Below are 20,960 nucleotides of genomic sequence, written 5' to 3'. Positions count from 1 at the left end.
AATGAACAGAACAGCACTGGGTAAATGGAATTATCTTTCAGAGATAACTAAAGTTCCTATGTAAGTAGTTAACTTCACTTGGTCTTAAATACTAACTCCTCCCAGTGGAATGAGCACCTGCTCAGCTGGAGAAAGTGGTGGGATACATGGCTTGGACAGATGTTGGTCTATAAATGGAAATGTTTGTGCATGTGCTGTGAGGTTGTGATGTCTTGCCTCGAGGGGCATCCACTAGCCATCCCCCTCTTATGAGACAGTAGCCCTACAGTTTGGTAAGACTATGGCAACTTTGCCTTAACTTAATACTGGTTCTTACAGAAGTTCTAACTGTCCAATAAATTGGATAACATGGGCTCAAAGTTAGATCGCAAAGTGCGATGGAACAGTGAACAGAAGCATTTCAGAAGGGAAGATAGAGACAACAAAATTGCCTGCAAAAGTAACTTTCGGTGATTTAAGAATAAACTGAGATTATGATCATGTAACAGCAGTAACTATTTTACTCCATATACATTCCATGACTTTTATCAAACTGTTCCAGGGCCTGGTAGAAGCTGCTGGTGTTTAAATCCAACAAAATATAAAGTGCATTCCATTGTGGCTAGAATGCAGATAGATCAGTTTCCGTTTGTGCATAAACTGTGAGAAAGTACAATATTAGTTGTAGTAATTTCGTGTTTAACCCTGAAATCGAGCTGTTCATGGTCTGTGTGAAAATTACCAGAATGAACTAAGAACCTTTCACCTTTAGAGGCTTCATTCAAATGAACCCAAACACATCTGGTGTATCCTGATGTGTTGTCTCATGTAATAGACTTACATACGATAAGCATCACTGGACTTGAAGCACTAACTCTGTTCTCAACTTCTTAATACAATTGTTATAAAGAAACATAATGGGTGGAAAGTTCTAACCTGTCTAGCTTTAGGGTTGCTAATTAGGCTCCGGGAATTGAAAGTTGATCTCCAGGGCGCTTTTGGTGTGAACCTGGAGAGAAGTCATAGGGATATTCAAAAATATTAATTTTATTTGCCACTTTCTTTGAACATTTCTCAATACCAGATGCAAAAGTTATTAAACAATGAAATAAAAGGCTATTTGGCTAACAGTTAAGCATGATATAGTTGGGAAATGAATCTATTTGCTTTCCAATCAGTACAGGAAGGCTGTCTGTCACAGGGATAAATGAGTTGGCCAGCTAATGTCTAGAATCTGAGCGGGAGGAACGAGTCATGTGAGGAAATGTCCAGGAATAGATGTAGAAAAGCTAACAGGGACACATTTTGTGGCTCTTCATTTTTTCTAAAGCCCCTATATTAATACTAAGACACTGAGTTTTGAACACTAAGGGAAAGAATGGATTGGTTGGGAATATAGTGTTTAAGATGGAATAGCAGCTATGATGTTATCAAAGACCAGAGCAACTCAAATAACCTTTTGACCCAATCTTGATTTCTGGTGCCCTTATAGAGTCATAGAGATGTACAGCATGGAAACAGACCCTTCGGTCCAACTCGTCCATGCCGACCAGGTATCCCAACCTAGAGTTATCATAATGAAAGCTTGTTATGGATTGTAAAGCCCGTTTTGGATGTCTTGTGGTTGTGAATGGTGCTGCAGAAATGCAAGCCTTTTTCTCATTATTAGAAAAGGCTAAGGTGTTAAAAATGTGCCCCATCAAAGATTCCAAAATTGAATTTTGTAATGGCAACTGCATGAGATACTTTCTTTACTCTCTTTAGGATAAAATAATTGGAAGCGGCAAGATTTTGTATTAAAAATGAGGTGGATTGATAAAATGAATTCTAGTAAGAGCCCTCCTCAGTAGGTTGCTGTGATCTTAATTGGAAAACATCTAAGGATTTAGAAACCAAAGTGCCTCCTGATTAGTGCAGTGTGAAGATTATAATCATATTATCCCATATGTGTACAGTTGGGGATATCATCCTGACATTCAATGGTCAACTGCCTCTTGAGATATACAAGGACCATTATAATTCACAATGTCAAGAGAAGTTGTTTGCATCAAATTCACTATGGACCAATTTCACAATAACATATAATGAGAATTGACTCCACAGCAAAGCTCAAACACACAGGATAATTTGAAAATATTGAAGCTTGACTCTTTATTGTTTCTTACATCCCAAAGACCATTCCAAGTGAAGCGTGAATTTCTCCCAATATCCTGTCCATGCTTATTGCCTCATCTAACCCTATCAAAAAGAAGCAATTTAACTGACTGTTTCCATTCTTTGCTGTTTGTGGGATCTTGCTGTGTGAAACTGCCCACATCATTTGCCTATATAAAATATGTGATTGAAACTCAGAAAAACAACATGCTACCTGTGAAGTGCATTGTGATGACCTGAATCAAGTGGATACATTAGTGGAATTGAAATGCAGAGGTGGGAAGGTCTGAAACTGAATTCAACAAATCTGAAAAAAAAGACTTAAAGTATAACCATCAGAGCAACTGTTAAAGTAAAATATATATATTTTAAAATATAAAAGAAAAATGACACATTCTGCTTTCAGAATGTGTTATGCCCTTGACCATCAAGAGTGGAGTCAGGGGAACTGTTGCCCTTGCTCCCCGGGCTATGGTTCACCAACTGAGGTTGACAGTCTCTCTCTGGCTGCTGCTAACGCCATACGGTTTCTGCATTGGATCATGGCTCCTGCCTGAAGTGGCAATGGCTTGGGTGATGGCCTCAGCATCGGAGATTTGGTGGGTCTGTCCCTCCTTGCTATGGTGGTGATGCAATGGCTTTGGTGTCAGTTTTGGCGGTGACAGCATGGTGGGTTTGGGTCAGAAACACTTGCTTTGGCAGGGTTGGGCGATGGTATCCCTAAATTACTCCAGAAACCCAGGAGCTATGGAGGGAACAAAAGGTCCTAACTTTGACGCAATGATTTCTTTTTATAATTTCTGCAAATAAAATGTGTACAAATTGCGGCAACTTCTACACATCTCACCACATTTTCATAAATACAAGAGACAATAAACTGCTATCCTACTCTATTCACTCTGCAGAAATTCTAGCAGATTCATCAAACATAGCATTCCTTTCATTCTAAGTTGGCAACTCTGGGTGGAATTTAGTGGAGCCAAGATGGTAGATGGGCCCAAAGAATCACACAGCCATGTAACAAGCCTGACTCCCAGTGCCAGGAAATTTGTGCTGTGTTTAGAGAGTGATGTGAAGGGGCTGACACAGGAAGCCTGTCCGTTAACAATTAGGCTCAATAGTGAGTTACTTCAAACTAATTACCACTGGGCCTACCAGGATTAGACAGTGGTTCAGGGATTAAACAAGATTTGTATTGGTCTGCTGTGCCTCCAGAAGGTCTTCCAGCAAACAAAATCAGAAATTTCTGAAAAAGCTCAGCAGGTCTGGCAGCATCTGTGTAATGAGTCAGTTGGCTCAGTTAGCTGATTTGTGTGCAGAGAAATGCCAAAAGTGTGGGTTCAATTACCCCATCCAGCTGAGGTTACCATGAGGGACTTGCCTTCTCAATCTTTCCCCTCACTTGAGACGTAGTGACCTTTACGTTAAACCACCAACCAGTCATCTCTCTCTCTCAGCAACCCTGAGGTCGGGGAGGACTGTGCCAGTCCTGAGGAATGTCACTCAAACTGAAATGTTAACTGATTCTTCTCCCCACAGGTGCTGCCAGACCTTTTCCAGAAATTTCCGTTTTAGTTTCTGATTTACAGCATCCGTTGTTCTTTTGGTTTTCGTTTAGTCTTCCAGCAATACCTGTTGGTCTTGTCAGCAGTCTCCTGGGAGTCTGCCATTCACAACAACGCAGTGTGTGAAAGAGGGAGCTGACATTGGGAAGAAAATGGAGGAGTTCCCATTGATGGAAACCACCCTGACCTCACACTGTCCTCCCCATCCCACCCACCAGTGAAGGCCCCAGTGCGTTATTGGCAGAGGCCAAAGTTTCAGGTGATGGCTCCAGTAGTGGAGTGGTGCCAACCTCCTATTGGCTGACAGTGCTTGGGGGGTGGGATTACTGTCCTGCTGGGTCTTGACTGAGTGGGAGACTTGGCACTGGCTGGATAACCCAGAAGGGGAACCCTGTAAAACTGGCCAATGAGAATTACTGGTCCAACTTGCGTGCGTCAAAATGGAGGAATGACTTTTCTTATTTTTTCAGGGAAGTGTCTGTTCACTGAATAATTGAACCAAAATGTGATACGAGATTCCTCCAACCAGTGGGCAGCTGCCCCATCATCACAACTAAATTCTGCCCTCTGTCTAATCACAACGGGATTTTTGATTCTCCTAATACGACATCTATAATAATAGCATTTCCCTGTAATTGATGTTAGACTTAGTGGCTATAGTTTGCTGTCTCTCTCCTCTTTTTACAAAGTGCTTATCTTCAATACCTTTATATGAACCATTCCAAAATTTAGGGGATGCTGGAAGATTGTAACAGCAGGAAGATAGTTGGCAACCTTACAAGGAAATTTCAGATGTATTCTTCATACTTGAAACCCCTCTCTTACTCGATTGACATGAAACTACAGTTGCAAAGGATAAAAAAAAGTAAAAAAAAAGCTGTCAGTACTGTTAATCCTAAATATGAGCAGATTCTGCATCAAACCAAATACAACACAAACTGAAACCCTTTGAGGGGATTAAGGTACTTATTACTGGAACCTTTGCTACACTTAACTCAAAGTGGAGGACTCTTAAAGGAGGACTTAGTTTAGCAATAATATATAGAATTGTGTAGTTGGCTCTCGTTTGATAATTATTCTGTTCATAAACCTGTCACTGGGGGGCACTACACCAGAGTCTCAATGTTGCAAAGTGTTAAGGATCCTGTAATCACTCGAAAAATTCTTATTTTTTATTCATGCACATTTCCCTCCCCTCCTCTTCTCTTTCACTGTCAAGGCTATTGATTCTGCACTGGTGTCTGATTCCACTCCTTTAATCCATAAGAGGTCATCCAATACATATAAAACAGAACAGTGTGTGACGGCAGTGTTTATGATCGCAGGATATGCTAGGAGAAAGTGAGGTCTGCAGATGCTGGAGATCAAAGTTGAAACTTTATTGCTGGAACAGCACAGCAGGTCAGGCAGCATCCTGAAGAAGGGCCTGGGCCTGTGCCCGAAACGTCGAATCTCCTGTTCCCTGGATGCTGCCTGACCTGCTGTGCTGTTCCAGCAATAAAGTTTCAACGCAGGATATGCTAGTCAAGCCTAATCCACCCTCACCCTCATCTCAGCCACACACTCACTTCAGAGTGTCAGGAAATTCATGTAATAATTTAACAAAAGTTAGGGATGACAAAAAGAATTGTCCCATTTGTCAGTGAAGTATCTTGGAAAGATGTTGTTAAACTTGGAAGGGTGCAAAACAAACTTACAAGGATGTTGTCAGGGTTGTAGGGTTTGAGCTATAGAGAGAGGCTGAATGGGCTGGAGCTGCTTTTCCTGGAGCATCGGAGGCTGAGAGTTGACCTTACAGAGGTTTATAAAATCACCTGGTCCAAGATAGCGGCAGAGTAGGGCGCTCCTCTGCTTCACCAGCTTCTCTTCCTTTTCCTTTCTGTGGGTCTCCTTTCTGCAGTTTATCTTCACCCCCTACCCCGACCCCCCAACTTTTAATTTCTTAAACTTACCTTTGGGGGGAAGGAGAACGGAGATGATTCCGAGTCCAGCCTGGAGCGGGAGGCACGTTGGAGGCCATGCCAGTGCGGGAGGTGGGTCCCGTGCTGGAGCCTGGAGCATGGAGACAATGAGCTCTCATGTTGTGAAGCCCGCTGGGCATGGACACAGTGAAAAGGACCATAATATGAGTGATTTTTAATAATACTTTTTATTCTTATTCTGGACTTGGAGTAATTCAAGTAATTTTTAAAACTTTGTATTCCTATGCTAGACTAAATTTTACTTTTTCAATTCTGTAACAACACTTAAAGTATCAGTATCTAGGCACCCTGTACCTAAGATGGCGACAATACCAACTTTTCACTGCACTCATTTGAGTGCATGTGACAATAGCCATGGTCTTTTTCCCAGGGTAGGGGTGCCCAAAACTAAAGGGCATAGGTTTACGGTGAATGGGACCTAAGGGGCAAGTCTTTCATGCAGAAGATGGTGTGTGAATGGAATGAGTTGCCAGAGGAAGTGGTGGCGGCTGATACAGTTACAGCATTTAAATGGCATCTGGATATGTAAACGAATAGGAAAGGTTTAGAAGGATATGGGTCAAATGCAGTCAAATGGGACTAGATTAATTTAGGATATCTGAGCAACATGGATAATTTGGACCAAAGGGTTTGTTTCTGTGCTGTACAACTCTATGGCTCTATAACTGCATTTGTTTGACTTGTCTCTATAATCCTCAATTAATTCCTTCTCGCTCTTGAACACAGTTTTAATGGCTGTATGTGGTGGATGTGATTTGTAAGTTACTTTTTAAAAAGTAGTCAATAGCAGAAAACCTGGTTGATGTTCCTTTCCCCAAACCAAAGTAAGAATAATGCTTTTTGTTCACAACTAACCCATTAGCTGAAGGTCAGGTAGCTCAGCATAGACCTGTGTCTACCCTGGAATTAATTGTCTTGAGGTATGCATGGTTCAGCTACTCACTATCAGATGGCATGCTGACATGGACGTGGTGGCTCAGTGGTTCAATCCCAGCCTTGGGTGACTGTATGCGTGGAATTTGCATATGCTCCCCGTGTCTGCTTGGGTTTCCTAGGGATGCTCTTGTTTCCTCCTACAGTCCACAGATATGAAGACTAGGTGAATTGGCCATGCTAAATTGCCCATAGTGTTCAGGGATGTGCAGATAGTCAGGGGAAATGTCAAGTAATAGGGTAGGGGAATGAGTCTGGGTGGGATACTCTTCGGAAGATCGGGGTGGACTTTTTGGGCCAAATGGCCTGTTTCCACAGGATTGGGTCCGTTCTCTCTAATCCCACTCCTAGCACAGCCCAGTGCCTTTTCCACTTGATCAGGCTACTCATGCCTCTCAATGTCACTCCAGCCCCAGTGGCAATGGTTGCAGCTCCAATGCAACATTATAGATAGGGGCCATAATCCTAGCCATTAACACCAGGAGGAGTAAGTCCTGTCTCCTCTCACTGACTTACTTTGGCTTCTGGCCAAATAACATCCTGATATCAAAATTCTCATCTTTGTTTACAAATCCCTTCAATGGTCACCCCTCCCTCATCTCTGTAATCTCCCCTGGTTCCACAACCCGCAGAGGTCACAGATCCACTACAGTGTAGATGCAGGCCATTCAGCCCATCAATTCTACATCAACCCTCCAAAGCGTATCTACCCTACAACCCTGCATTCGCCATGGCTAGTCCACCTAACCTGTATATCCCTGGATGCTGTGGGCAATTTAGCAAGGCCAATCCATCTGACCTGCACATCTTTGGACTGTGGGTGGAAACCAGAGGAAACCCACACAGACCACCGGGACCATGTGCAAACTCCACATACAGGCAGTCACCTGAGGAATCAAACCCAGGTCTCCAACGCTGTGAGGCAGCTGTGCTAACCATTGAGCCACCGTGCTGTCCCGAGATATCAATGCTTCTCTAATTCTGTCCTCTTGAGTATCCCTAATTTTAATTGCTTTGTTGGACAATCAGTTGCTTAGGCTGAAGTGCTCCCTACACCTCTCTGCTTCACTTTCCTCAATGTTTAAAACCTACCTCTATGACTAAGTTTTGGTTATCCGACCGAATATCAATGTGGTTCAGTGTCATACTTCATAAAGCTTCGACAAATCAAGTTTGTTGCTTTGAAAACGCTAAATATGTGATGTTATTAACAGTGTGGAGAAAAAAGAGAGACAGAACTATTTTGATCAAGCAGCACTGGATACTGATGGAAGCACAACTGAATACATAGGGAGGAAATGGATGGTACTGGAAGGTGGTGAATACAAGTGGAGAGCATACAAATAGAAACCTAGAGAACATTGGTTGCTGCAAATCAGAAACAAAAACAGAAACTGCTGGAAAAGCTCAGCAGTTCTGAGGAAGGGTCATCGGGCCCGAAACGTTATCTCCGATTTCTCTCCACAGATGCTGCCAGAACTGCTGAGCTTTTCCAGCAGTTTCTGTTTTTGTTTCTAATATACAATAGAGCTGATCTCAAACGTTAGAAGGTTTAGGAAATCTTTGGTCATAAAACTTCTCCTGCCGTCTGAGAGAACAACTTATATCCATAATAACCTGCAATCTTTATTTTCCATTTTTCTGCTGGAAACATTTATACTGATCGTGTACCTGTCCTGTGAAGAATAGTTCCCAGACCAGTAACCTTGACACAAGTTAATTACGTTTTTATCCTTGCTAATTCTGAATGATGCTTGAGGCTTTAGTTTGGAGCATTACTCAGTGGATAACTACAGTCTCAGAGCCACAATTCCCAAAATTCAGCAGCTTTGTTTCCTGTCCCACTGATGCCTGCTATTTTTAAATTTCCCAATCAATGACAATTAGATTCAGTGGAGGTTCACAGCAGAAAACAAAATGAATGGGGGAGTGTCATTTATTTTGGAAATGAGGAGGTGTATTTTTACTTTCGCTGTTGGGATGGGGGTGGGGACAGACACACACACAGTGGATCAGTAACCCTTCAGAAAAATCCACTGCAATTCTGGGAAATCGCCCATGACAAATTGGTGTCTCGCTTTGCCACATCAGTGCCCAGGCTAGTCAGGGCAAAGACCTGCCATAGGAGGTTTAGCATTAGGGCAGATCTCACAAAATAGTACCGGCCTCAGGCAGTCTGCAGGAAATAGTGAAATGACATTAACAAGAGTATTATATCAACCCAGTCAGAAGCCAACAATGACAGATTGATGGTGGAAGTGTATAAGAGCATTGCACAGGAACAAGCTAATGTGGTTCCTTGGAGCATGAAGACTCCCAACACATATCTTAATGATCATTAAACAATGCTGCCATATGTTCAGCACTACAGTTATCAACCATCTGTGTGTTCTGCTCACATTTTATTTTCAGCAGGTGACCTGTGTGCATGAGCACCCTGCTAGTAACCACATATTGATGATCTCAGCCTATTCAAGTACTTCATTTGGATTCAAAGCCAGTTCAAATTTACCTCTGATTCTGGAATGAGTAAATTAAAGTGGTAATAAATACAAGCTGTTATCTTACATCAACTGGACAATGAGGAAAGCTGAGGGTCATGGAACTGCCGAATAGTCCGTTCACAGAGTCACCATAGACATAATTGTCCAAATGGCTTCAACTGAGCAGGATGCTTCAATGTCGAGAAAAAGACGTCATGTTGTTCTGTCAAGGTCACCTTTTCTCTCAATGACCTCCGGAGCTGTCTGTAGTATATACCGGAACAAATGGTAATAGTTAGACTGCTTCACCATGATGACAAACGATGTGGAACCACGATGTGGAGTGAAGACGTTTCAGGTAAAATTCTGCTGAACCAGACCTCTGTACCAAGTGTAAATATTTCAGAAATGATCATCAGTTTGCATTAGTTTAGTTTACAGAACTCATCCATCCAAAGCACCCAGAACATATTGAAACATTTTATTTCGATAGCCACAATGTGGTCTAACATTAAAATAAAGATAAGCAAATCAAATAATTGAGAAAATAATTAGATCAAAATAGAACTGTATAGAGACCAGATAAACTCAAGTCTTTTATCAGGAAAGAAAAATATATATTTTCAGAGCATTGTTTGAAAAAGTCATTTTTTAAAGAGGCAGTTATTGTTGTGGTGAAGTAAATATTGTAGTCATTTTACAAACAACAAAGTTGTTATTTGTATTAAGTCTGAGTTGATAATGCTGGCTTGTGAATTATACAAAGCAACCTTTAATAATCATCTCAACTAGCAGGTGCCACTTTGATAGAATGTTTTGTCCAATGGATGGTGCGTTCAACAATCTGGCATTCCATTGATTCTGCACAGATGATCAGTCCAAATCAGTACTGCCCATTAGTCACTGGTCACATCAAGAAATACAAGAAAAGAATTGCTGATTTTGGTGTATTGGTCTGTTCTTCCATTCTGTACTGACCTCAGAAACTTGTAGAAAGCTCTCTGAACAATTGATCTACAGGGGGTAGATCTCTAAAATGACTGGAAGCAAGTTTAGTTCAAAGTGCGTCACAGCTCCCTCCCTGAGAGTAGATATCCTGTTTAAAGATTGCCACTACTCAGGTGAATTCATGTTGAGATCACCTCGGTTGTATGAATCCACATTCACAACAGTCAGTCTGTAGATGTTATAAATATTTAGAACTCACATTACTCGCTCATTTTCATACAAAAACCTCATACAGAATGTTATCCTTGAAGGTCAAATGGGGTCATGACCCTGCACTATTTAGGAAAGAGTCATTGGGCAATCTGAGGATTTTACCAATTAGGGTGTTAGAGGGTGAGCTTACCATCCAATTCAGAAAGGAGCATGTGCTCTCACATTGCAGGCTTGGCCCGCCCTTTTCAAAAATCAACAGGGACCCCTCCAGCTCAGAAGGAGCCAAAGTTTGTAGCTCAGCCGAGATGGAGAGGGTGTCTCTGTTTTGAGGCACTGTATGTGCACATTGTAAAAACATTAAATTAAAAATTGATCTCAACGTTTGGCCAAACATTGCGGAAAGGAAACCCATCTGAGGGGGGCTTGTGGCTAGATAAGCAAGGAGGGCCTCAGTGCCTGTCTGGAGCACAGGCAGTGCCCCATACTCCTGACCAGAACCCAGTCTGTCAATGGGACGTCTTCTGGAGGTTGCTGGCCAAGTGCCCAATACTTTAGGACAAATGTAAGCTGTCTGGAAATTTTCAGGCAGCCTCCGATAACTGGCTTTCATTGATTACAATGGTTCACCCGTTGCTTTTGTGTACATTGCTATTCCGCCTCTCTCACCCATTCTTTGGGAATATCCCTTTGGATGGGATCATGCTGGCAAATTGGAATGAATTTCTGTGTCTACCCACTCCCAGCCCTGGAAGCTGCTCCAGAATGTGCCGTGACTGAGAAATACACGCCAGAGTCCTAAATTATGATGAAAAATAAAGACTGCAAGATTTTGGTGTGGATGGTCATACATGCAAATAAATACATGCACATAAATTACATTTTCCATATTACGCATGTAGCTAAGCCCTTTTCTACTAAAATCAAAGCATGGTCCAAGTGGAAAACCAATAATAATTGGAAGTGAACACACTAGTCCTCCAAACAGAAGCATACAAGATGAGTTGATTGTGTTTTCTTTGCCATTTTTACATCTTCTAGAGTCGCTAAGTCAGTGTCATTACAGCCATACTTGTGGCTAGATGCTGAACTCTACTGGATAATGCTGTTTAAGAACATATGTTCGAACTCTGGAGAGGGGCTTGAACCCTTTAGTCCAATACAAACACGCTACCCCTGAGCCAAGGCTGTTACCTGAAAGACAGAATATGCCTGTCAAAAGTCAAGTGAAACAACTTTAATATGATACTGGATACTTAGGTTGTATGCAGATCAGTTTGAGACATGGAGCATTTAGTCTTGGAGAAACTACTACTTGAAGTTTAGACTTGGTTGGAGGTCTAACTGGAATTTGAACACATAATCATTCGACTGCTAAAGTAAAGATTCTCTGTTTCACTGTCATACAGTCATTGCCAACTTGAAGGGAAATTAAGGTTCAACATGGAAAATACTGGGCTGAATCTTACATTTTTTTGGCTAAGTACAGATTGTGATGAATTCTTTGGAGAGATTTCCATTGCGAGACCTGATGACTTTTCTGGCAGAATCTTACCAAACTCATCTCATTAACCAGCTACTCTGTTCCAATGGCATACATCACAGTAGGGAAATGGTATCACGGAGGTTGATGGGGTTGAAGTCTGATAAATCCACCAAGCCTGATAATTTACATTCCAGAGTACTGCAGGAAAATGACTCTAGAAGCAAAATTTCAAAATTTTACACACTCTGGAAAAGATCCTACAGATTGGAGGGTAGCTGGTGTAACCTCACTATTTAAAAATGAGGTAGAGCAAAAACAGGAAGCTATAGATCTGTTAGCCTGACTTTGGTAGTAGAGAAAATGCTAGAATCCATTATAAAAGATTTAACAACAGAGCACTCGGGAAACAATAGCGGGATTGAACAAAGTTAGTATGAATTCACCATGCTTGACGAACCTACTGGAATGTTTTTAAGGATGTAACCAGTTGAGTTAATAAAAGGGGAATGGTTTACTTGGACTTTCAGAAGGCTTCTGATGAAGTTCCACATCAGTTATTATCTTGTAAAATTAAGGAGCATAGGATTGGTACTGACATGGATAGAAAACATGTTGTTAGACAGGAAACAAAATGTATTGTAAATGGATCTTTTTCTGAGTGGTAAACAGTGACTATTGGGGTACTGCAGGAATCAGCGCTTGCAAACACTATTCACAATATATATTAAAGATTTAGATGAAAGATCAAAATGTGTAACATCCCAAGTTACTGATGAGGGTAAGGGTGAGCTGTGAGGAGGATACAGAGATGCTTCAGTGTGATTTGGACAAGTTGAGCGAGTGGGCAAACCATGGGCAGTACGGTGGCACAGTGGTTAGCACTGCTGCCGCACAGCGCCAGAGACCCGGGTTCAATTCCCGACTTAGGCGACTGACTGTGTGGAGTTTGCACATTCTCCCCGTGTCTGCGTGGATTTCCTCCGGGTGCTCCGGTTTCCTCCCACAACTCCACACAGTCAGTCGCCTGAGGCGGGAATTGAACCTGGGTTCTGGCGCTGTGAGGCAGCAGTGCTAACCACTGTGCCACCGTGCCGCCCTCAAGTATGATGTGGATAATTGAAAGGTTATTGTATTTTGTAGCAAGAGGGCAGATTATCATTTGAATGGCAATAGATTGAGAAAGGGAGAGAGAGGTTGAGACCTGGGTGACCTAGTACACCAGTTGCTGAAAGTAAGTACAACAGATGGTGAAGAAGGCAAGTGATATGTTAGCCTTTATTGTGAGAGGATTCAAGTACAGGAGTAGGGATGTCATGCTGCAATTGTGAGACCAGACCTGGAGTATCAAGTGCAGTTTGGGTCTCATTATCTGAGGAAGGATGTTCTGGCTATGGAGGGAATGCAACAAAGATTTACCAAGCTGATTCCTGGAATGGCAGGACTGACACATGAGAAGGTTAGGATTATACTCACTGGAGTTGGAAGAATGAAAGGGTGATCTCATTGAAGCTTATCAAATGTTGTCAAATATGGGTTAGGCTATTGAAAACCGAGATAAGGAGGAATTTCTTCACCCAGAGAGTGGTGAGTCTGTAAAGTTTCCTGCCACAGCAAGCATTTGAGATCAAAACATTGAATTATTTCAATGAGTTAGATATAATTCCTAGGACCAAAGAGATCAAAGGTTATGGGGAGAAAGTGGGAACAGAGTTCTGAGTTGGATGATCATATTGAATGACAGATCACGCTTAAATGACTAAATGACCTACTCTTACACCTACTTTCTATGTTTTCCATTAATGTCCTAGCGTTTAGCTAGTTTGGACCCCATATTATTGCCCACTTGGGCTTTGACCCAACCAGTTTCTCGTAACATCTAGACAATGGGAAGTGATGACAAGTAATACAGCTCAACAATGGGTTCTACCTGGTCACCATCTACTTTCCGAAAAGTCTCCATGTTCCCTTTTGACTTGCATTGCCCCGACAACCCATTTCCACTCATTCCCCACCCTCCCATGCGAGGATCCTCACATTGAACTTTTTTTGACCACCTTTCCTGCCCCTTGAATCCCAACATTCCATCATAATGATGTCCATTCTGCTCCTCAATGTATGATTTTGGATCTGTTCTATTTCACAGCTACATCATTATGTGTGATCACCTCATTAGACTTTGACTCCACACCAATCCTTTTCACTTGGGCTGACTGTAACATATTCCTTGTGAGATGATGAATTTGAAACTTTTATGGAAGCCATGGATATGGTCATACCACTATTCCCCTCCTGTGGCCTACTGTGCCCTCTAATGCTATCCCACAGCCACCCCTCTACACCTTGAGTTTCTCCACATCACCATCCTTGTCCCTACCTCTGCAAACGCCTTTGTTTCTCCCAGCCCTATGGCAGTGATTCACTTGTTGCCATTACAGGGCTCTGGTAAACCTTCCTGAACAAGCAGCAGATGAATGGCCAGGACATTATTCATCCCAGAGCTCTGATTGACCTTCTCCTAAACATGACTGGCCAGACTCTTGACTGCTGTCTTTACAGCTCCCTGTTTGCTCACACTGCTCCTGCAAGACTGACCATTGACCACTCTCTAGACTGTACATGGACAGATCTCTTGACTGTGAGTGGCCCAAGCTGACAACTGATCATTGCCAGATCTTTGGACTTTCAGTGGACAATGCCCATGACTGACTGTACTGAGATCCCCTGACAACGGTGCTGCTTCTTGACGGCTCTAAGGAGTGGTCCCCACCCACTTTCTGACATTGGGTTTAATAAACGTGCAGTGTGTTTGCCACACGGGAACCTGCATCTCTTGCAGCTGTTGGATTGATGTTCCGATGTGCCGTACATCAAAGTGGGACAACCCCACACCCACAAACACCTCCAGTCAGATCCCTTATGACCAGCAGCCTGTCTGTGTATCACCTCAATGCAAAGGTGTTGCACTGGTTGTAGTACCAATGCACTAAGAGGTATGGCAAGGCAAGGCATGGTTTGTACAAGCCTGCAGGTAGATGCCAAGTGAACACAATGAAAGCAAATGAACAACTCTGAGATGCAGACTGGTCCAATCCTTGAGCTGGGTATCAGTCCAAGCATTGAAAGTGGACCCAGCTTTAGCCTTTCAATGCTGGTTGCCAGTACCCCCTGCTTCACAAATCTGTGCTTTCTACATGTCTTGCCAGTGTAGGGGTGATATCCTACGATGGTCAAAAGGACTTGGCAAATACTGGATGCCAATATTCATGGATGTTGAGTGCGTGGAGTTGATGCCTGTGGTTTGTGCTGTGAGATGCAGTGTGGTTGTACACAAAAGGAGGTATTTCAGAGTACGTGGCGATCTGGAATTGCCCGATACCTGCTCTGTTTTCTATGTTGGGCTTTCTTAACATCTAGCATATTCGCAGTGCATTCAGCAAGAAAACTGGATGGTAGTGAGATGTGTTGGACTGTTAATAAACAATAATCCCCTCAATTAACAAGTTGGCATTGCCTCACGAGAAAGTTACCTCTTAGGTCATCAAAAGATGGGATGAGATTCTCCTGATGTTGAGAATGACCTCACCTGAATTCTCACCTGATTCTGCTACAAATCTCCCAAAGCCCATGTTGTTCAGGCTACAAGATTCTGCCACACTATTTACATGGAAGTAAGTTTTTGCGGTTTATATCTGGTTGAGGAAATCCTCTGTCTGTCTGTCTGGTCCTGCTCCCCATTAAGCCTTTTTCCTCTAACGTCACCCTTTGGCCTGGGGAGAGTACATTCGAGTATTTCAACTGCCCTCCTCACCATAACCCACCGGCTGCTAGAGAATCTTTGCAGAAGACTCCTGGAATGAATACACTTCAGATTATTTTTTTCCAAAGCAATAATTCAATGCTTTGCTTGCTAGCTTAACTCTGCATTATTGAGAAGCTTAATATGATGGCATAAAATAATGAATTAAGAATTCCACCTGGGTCCTGCATGCAGTGATGTTATAAGTGTCTGTGAACTGTTCCCTTAGCTTGAGCACTCTTCAAGATAAATTCCTGTTTCAATTGTACATAGCAGCTCAATTAGCACTACATGAAAACAGTTAAAAAATACAGTGCACCATTAAATGCATTAATTCCTGTGTTAGATTTATGGTTGGATGAGGGAGAAGATGCGAGAAATAACCTTGATGGTATGGTGAATGACTTACTCATGGCCTGATAATTAATAACTCATGTTGGATCATCCATGAGACTTTGCTTAGCGCTAATGATACTTGCAATCAACAATACATCAGAACTGATATTTCTTTTGCCACAATATTATTTTCTGTTTAGTTAAGGTATGCATCACTTTAAATATTTGCATTCATTCACGGTGCACCTAGTTACAAGCCCTGATTATAACACTTGGCAAGCCAGGCAGCATCAGGAGGTGGAGAAGCAGATGTTTCGGGTGTAACCCTTCTTGAGGTGCTTACAACTGAAACATCGACTTCTCTACCTCCAGATGCAGCCTGGCTCCTGCCTTTCTATCTGGTTATAACACTGTCTATTCATTGGGAAAGGAATGGCTAGGCGGTTACAAAAGTGTTCTTAACATCACGTTCTCAACATTCATCGTCAGATGTCCTTGGAGAGGGAGCATGCAGGATAGCTGTTAATAGAGACTGTTAGTGGCGAACAATAGGTAGCGTGTAATGGCAGACTATGTGATAACAAGGCCAGGTGTATGGGATTGGGGGAGGTTTAGTGTATGGGAGAGTTTAGGCCCTAAAATTATTGAATTCAATATTGAATCCAGAGGGCTGCAGGGTCCCTGAGCAGAAAATGAGCAGATAATGACCCGAAAGTTCACCTCTGATTTCTCTTCACAGACCTGCTGAGCTTTTCCGGCAACTTCTGTTTTTGTATCTGATTTACAGCATCCGCAGTTCTTTTGGTTTTTATTCAATTTAATTTAGTTCCTTTTCCTCTCTTCCTACCTTTCCTTCACTTGTGTTATTGTTGCACTGCCCTGGTAGATATTGCTCCTAAATTGTTCTGAAGAAGGGTCACTGGACTCTTAACTCTGTTTTCTGTCCATAGATGCTGCTGGACCTGCTGAGTTTCTCCAGTGATTTCTGGTTTTACTTGTTTCAGATCACCAGTATCCACCGTTATTTGTCTTATTTCTTCAAAATTGTTCTTTGTTTTAATTTGTTAACCAGGTGATTTGGTGGTGGTGCACGGGTGTTATTTAAAGCAAAAAATGCATTTTTCACACAACCCTGTCCAACACACAGTACAACTTTCAGAGGTGGCCCAGCAGCCCACAGTAAGCATACAGGAATCTCTTGACCATATTGAAATTCTTGTCTCTGTGGTGCAATTGGGACCACAACATTGTCATGTAAAGTCAAGACATCTCTCAGTAAAAGCTGACAGGATTGCGGTCTCAGAGATATTAACGCAATGTTGAAAAGCACACTCAACTGCAGGTAAGTGAGTCACTCGATCTTTGTGTCTTTTGGATTTTCAAGTGAATTTTCAGCTCTCAGATTGCTCCTGTTCCAATCCCAATAAGCGTCATTGATTATAATGGGTGTTAGCACTGCTGGTTTTATTTATATGGAGGCAAAAGACGAGTAGCAGCAGCCTCAGTATCCCGCAGTATCATGCATTGTTGTACTTGTTCAGTGAAGGGTCTGCTCAAAGGAGACGTTACACTGTGAGGTCATATGGGGGCCCAAATTATATAATTGGAGCACTATTTAAATTTATTAATGAGGCACTGGCTTCTTTCTGTAAGGCAACCTGACTCAGCTCCAATGTAGCAATCAGGAATAATGAAGAGCTTATGCCTGAAACGTCGCCTCTCCTGCTCCTCGGATGCTGCCTGACCAGCTGTGCTTTTCCGGCATTGCACTCTTTGACTCTGAACTCCAACGTCAGCAGTTCTCACTTCCTTCCAATGTAGAAATAGCAGTCGGTGAACTTTTGGGAAGAGTGGGTCAGTAAGTTCACTCTTACCATTTTAAATGCTCTGACATCCCATTCCAGTTGTACCATTTTGGGTTAAATCAGTGCTAAGAGTGGTATAGTACGAATTTGGTTTGTCAGCCATTTCTTTGTTTCCCTTGATAAATTCTTTCAGGGACCTATGATAGTTTTCACCTGTATTTTTCTGTTTACACGCCTATAGAAACTTTTCCAGTTAGTTCTTATTGCTCTCTGCAGGTCATCTGTCGTAATTCTCAGTCTTAATCGATCCCTTGGTTCTTCTTTGCTGACTTTTAAACAGTTCCCAATCCTCAACTCTACTGTTTGTTCTCGCCAATTTGTATGCCTCTTTCGCATCCAATGCTATCTCTAACTTCCCTTATAAGTCATGGTTTGGCCACTGTTCTCTTTGCACTCTTGCACCAGATAGGAATAAATAATTGCCCCAATTATTTATGTTTCACATAACCTCATCTCTCAGAAACATAAAACCATCCCATTTAGGAGCAGAAAGAGGACATTCAGCCATTGAGTCTGTTCTGACACTGAATGAGATCTTGGTTGATCTGACCAGGCTTCACTTTCCAGGTTATTCCAGGTCACATTTGATTTCCTTCATAATTGGAAATCAGTCTGTCTCCGTCTTGAATGTACTTCCTGACCCAACATTGACAGCCTCCTGTGGTAAAGAGTTCCACAGATTCACTCGCAACCGAGAGAGAAACAAAACAGCCTTCTCACCATTGCCTTAAAAGGGCGACCCTGACTCTGAGATCATACACTCTGGTCCGAGACTCTCCCATAAGGGGAAACAAACCCCAGAACATCATCTAGCATTGAACTCTTTGTTATGATGATTGCCACTTGCACTACTCAAATTTCTACAAATGTGGATTAACTCTCTTCTTAACAGCATTGTGGGTGGTCCCTGCACCAGGTGGACTGCAGCCTCCTGAAGAAGGGATTTCTCTGCCTCTCCAGAGACTCACCCTATTCTCTGTAACACTGCCTTTCCCATGGCTAATCCACCCATTCTGCACACCCCGGGACACTATGGGCAATTTGACATCCTTATAAGAGGAAACCGAGCACTTGTAAAAATGTTAAATTTCTAATAAAAATATCTATAAAAAAAAAGGGCAACCCTGACTCTGAGATCATACACTCTGGTCCGAGACTCTCCCATAAGGGGAAACAAACCCCAGAACATCATCTAGCATTGAACTCTTTGTTATGATGATTGCCACTTGCACTACTCAAATTTCTACAAATGTGGATTAACTCTCTTCTTAACAGCATTGTGGGTGGTCCCTGCACCAGGTGGACTGCAGCCTCCTGAAGAAGGGATTTCTTTGCCTCTCCAGAGACTCACCCTATTCTCTGTAACACTGCCTTTCCCATGGCTAATCCACCCATTCTGCACACCCCGGGACACTATGGGCAATTTGACATCCTTATAAGAGGAAACCGAGCACCTGGAGGAAACCTCACACAGACACAGGGAGAATGTGCAAACTTTACACACACAGTCGCCCAAAAGTGGAATTGAGCCCAAGTCCCTGCAGCAATGCTAACCACTGAGGCTCTGTGCCACCCTTCCATTTGCTTCCAGTTAGATCTTACATGGAAATCCATACTAACTGAGCAGCAATAAAAATTGCATTTTTCTGCACTTTCAAATTTCTATTTAAACTCAATAATGCAGACAGTTGAATTTATTCATTCAAATGCTGAACTGACCATTGTCTCTCTTGTACTAATTAGGATGAATAATTCCACTACCAGTATTGATTTTTTCCAGACATTTTAGTATCAAACAATACGCTTAAAATTTAATGATTTAACCTGAACTGTTCAGTTTTGGTCTCACGTAAACTATCTTTTTCCTGCCTATGATCCCACACTTGTTAGAGGGTGGTATGGTGGCTCAGTGGTCAGCACTGCTGCCTCACAAAGCCAGGGACCCCGGATCGATTCCTGCTTCGGGCGACTGTCTATGTGGAGTTTGCACATTCTCCCCGTGTCTGCGTGGGTTTCCTCCCATGGTGCTCCGGTTTCCTCCCACAATCCAAAGATGTACAGGTCAGGTGAATTGGCCATGATAAATTGCCCATAGTAGGGGAATGGATCTGGGTTGGTTGCTCTTCAGATGGTTGGTGTGGACTTGTTGGACCAAAGGACCTGTTTCCATACTGTTTCCATAATCTAGTCTTGCTGGCCCTGAAAGCTGGTAACTCTGCACTCTACACTGTAGCTATAAACTGTACACACTCTACATTATCACTATAAACTATACAGTCTACACTATCACTATAAACTATACACTTTATACTATCACTATAAACAATACACACTACACTATACATTCTACACAATCTCTATACACTATACATTCTACACTATAAATATAAACTATACACCCTACACTATCACTATGCAGCATACACATTACATAATAACTCTACACCTGAATCCTTAGAAGAGTATTAAGAAAGTAGGAGTATACTTAAGAGGGAAATCAGGAGGGCAAAACGGGAACATGAGATAGCTTTGGCAAATAGAATTAAGGAGAAACCAAAGGGTTTTTACAAATACATTAAGGAAAAAGGGTAACTAGGGAGAGAATAGGGCCCCTCAAAGATCAGCAAGGCTGATGAGGGAGATACTAAATGAATATTTTGCATCAGTATTTACTGTGGAAAAGGATATGGAAGATATAGACTGGAGGGAAATAGATGGTGACATCTTGCAAAATGTCCAGATTACAGAGGAGGAAGTGCTGAATGTCTTGAAACGGTTAAAGGTGGATAAATCCACAGGACCTGATCAGGTGTACCCGAGAACTCTGTGGGAAGCTAGAGAAGTGATTGCTGGGCCTCTTGCTGAGATATTTGTATCATCGATAGTCACAGGTGAGGTGCTAGAAGACTGCAGGTTGGCAAACATGGTGCCACTGTTTAAGAAGGGCGGTAAAGACAAACCAAGGAACTATAGACCGGTGAACCTGACCTCGGTGGTGGGCAAGTTGTTGGAGGGAATCCTGAGGGACAGGATGTACATGTATTTGGAAAGGCAAGGACTGATTCGGGATAGTCAACATGGTTTTGTGCGTGGGAAAGAATGTCTCACAAACTTTATTGAGTTTTTTGAAGAAGTAACAAAGAGGATTGATGAGGGCAGAGCAGTAGATGTGATTTATATGGACTTCAGTAAGGTGTTCGACAAGGTTCCCCATGGGAGACTG

General features: G+C 42.3%; 1 long non-coding RNA gene across 1 annotated transcript in view; it reads left to right on the top strand.

The window, feature by feature from the left end:
- The first annotated feature begins 9,197 nt into the window (after positions 1–9,197).
- The window catches only part of LOC122559545, a 145,493-nt gene continuing 133,730 nt past the window's right edge, over positions 9,198–20,960 (top strand). Inside the window, exon 1 of the long non-coding RNA XR_006314455.1 lies at positions 9,198–9,454. This is a non-coding gene — a long non-coding RNA (uncharacterized LOC122559545). The remainder of the gene's footprint in view (positions 9,455–20,960) is intronic.

Source organism: Chiloscyllium plagiosum, chromosome 19 (genome assembly GCF_004010195.1).
Source record: "Chiloscyllium plagiosum isolate BGI_BamShark_2017 chromosome 19, ASM401019v2, whole genome shotgun sequence".
In the NCBI taxonomy this organism is placed as follows: Eukaryota; Metazoa; Chordata; class Chondrichthyes; order Orectolobiformes; family Hemiscylliidae; genus Chiloscyllium; species Chiloscyllium plagiosum.
This window is presented reverse-complemented; position numbering and strand designations above follow the sequence as displayed.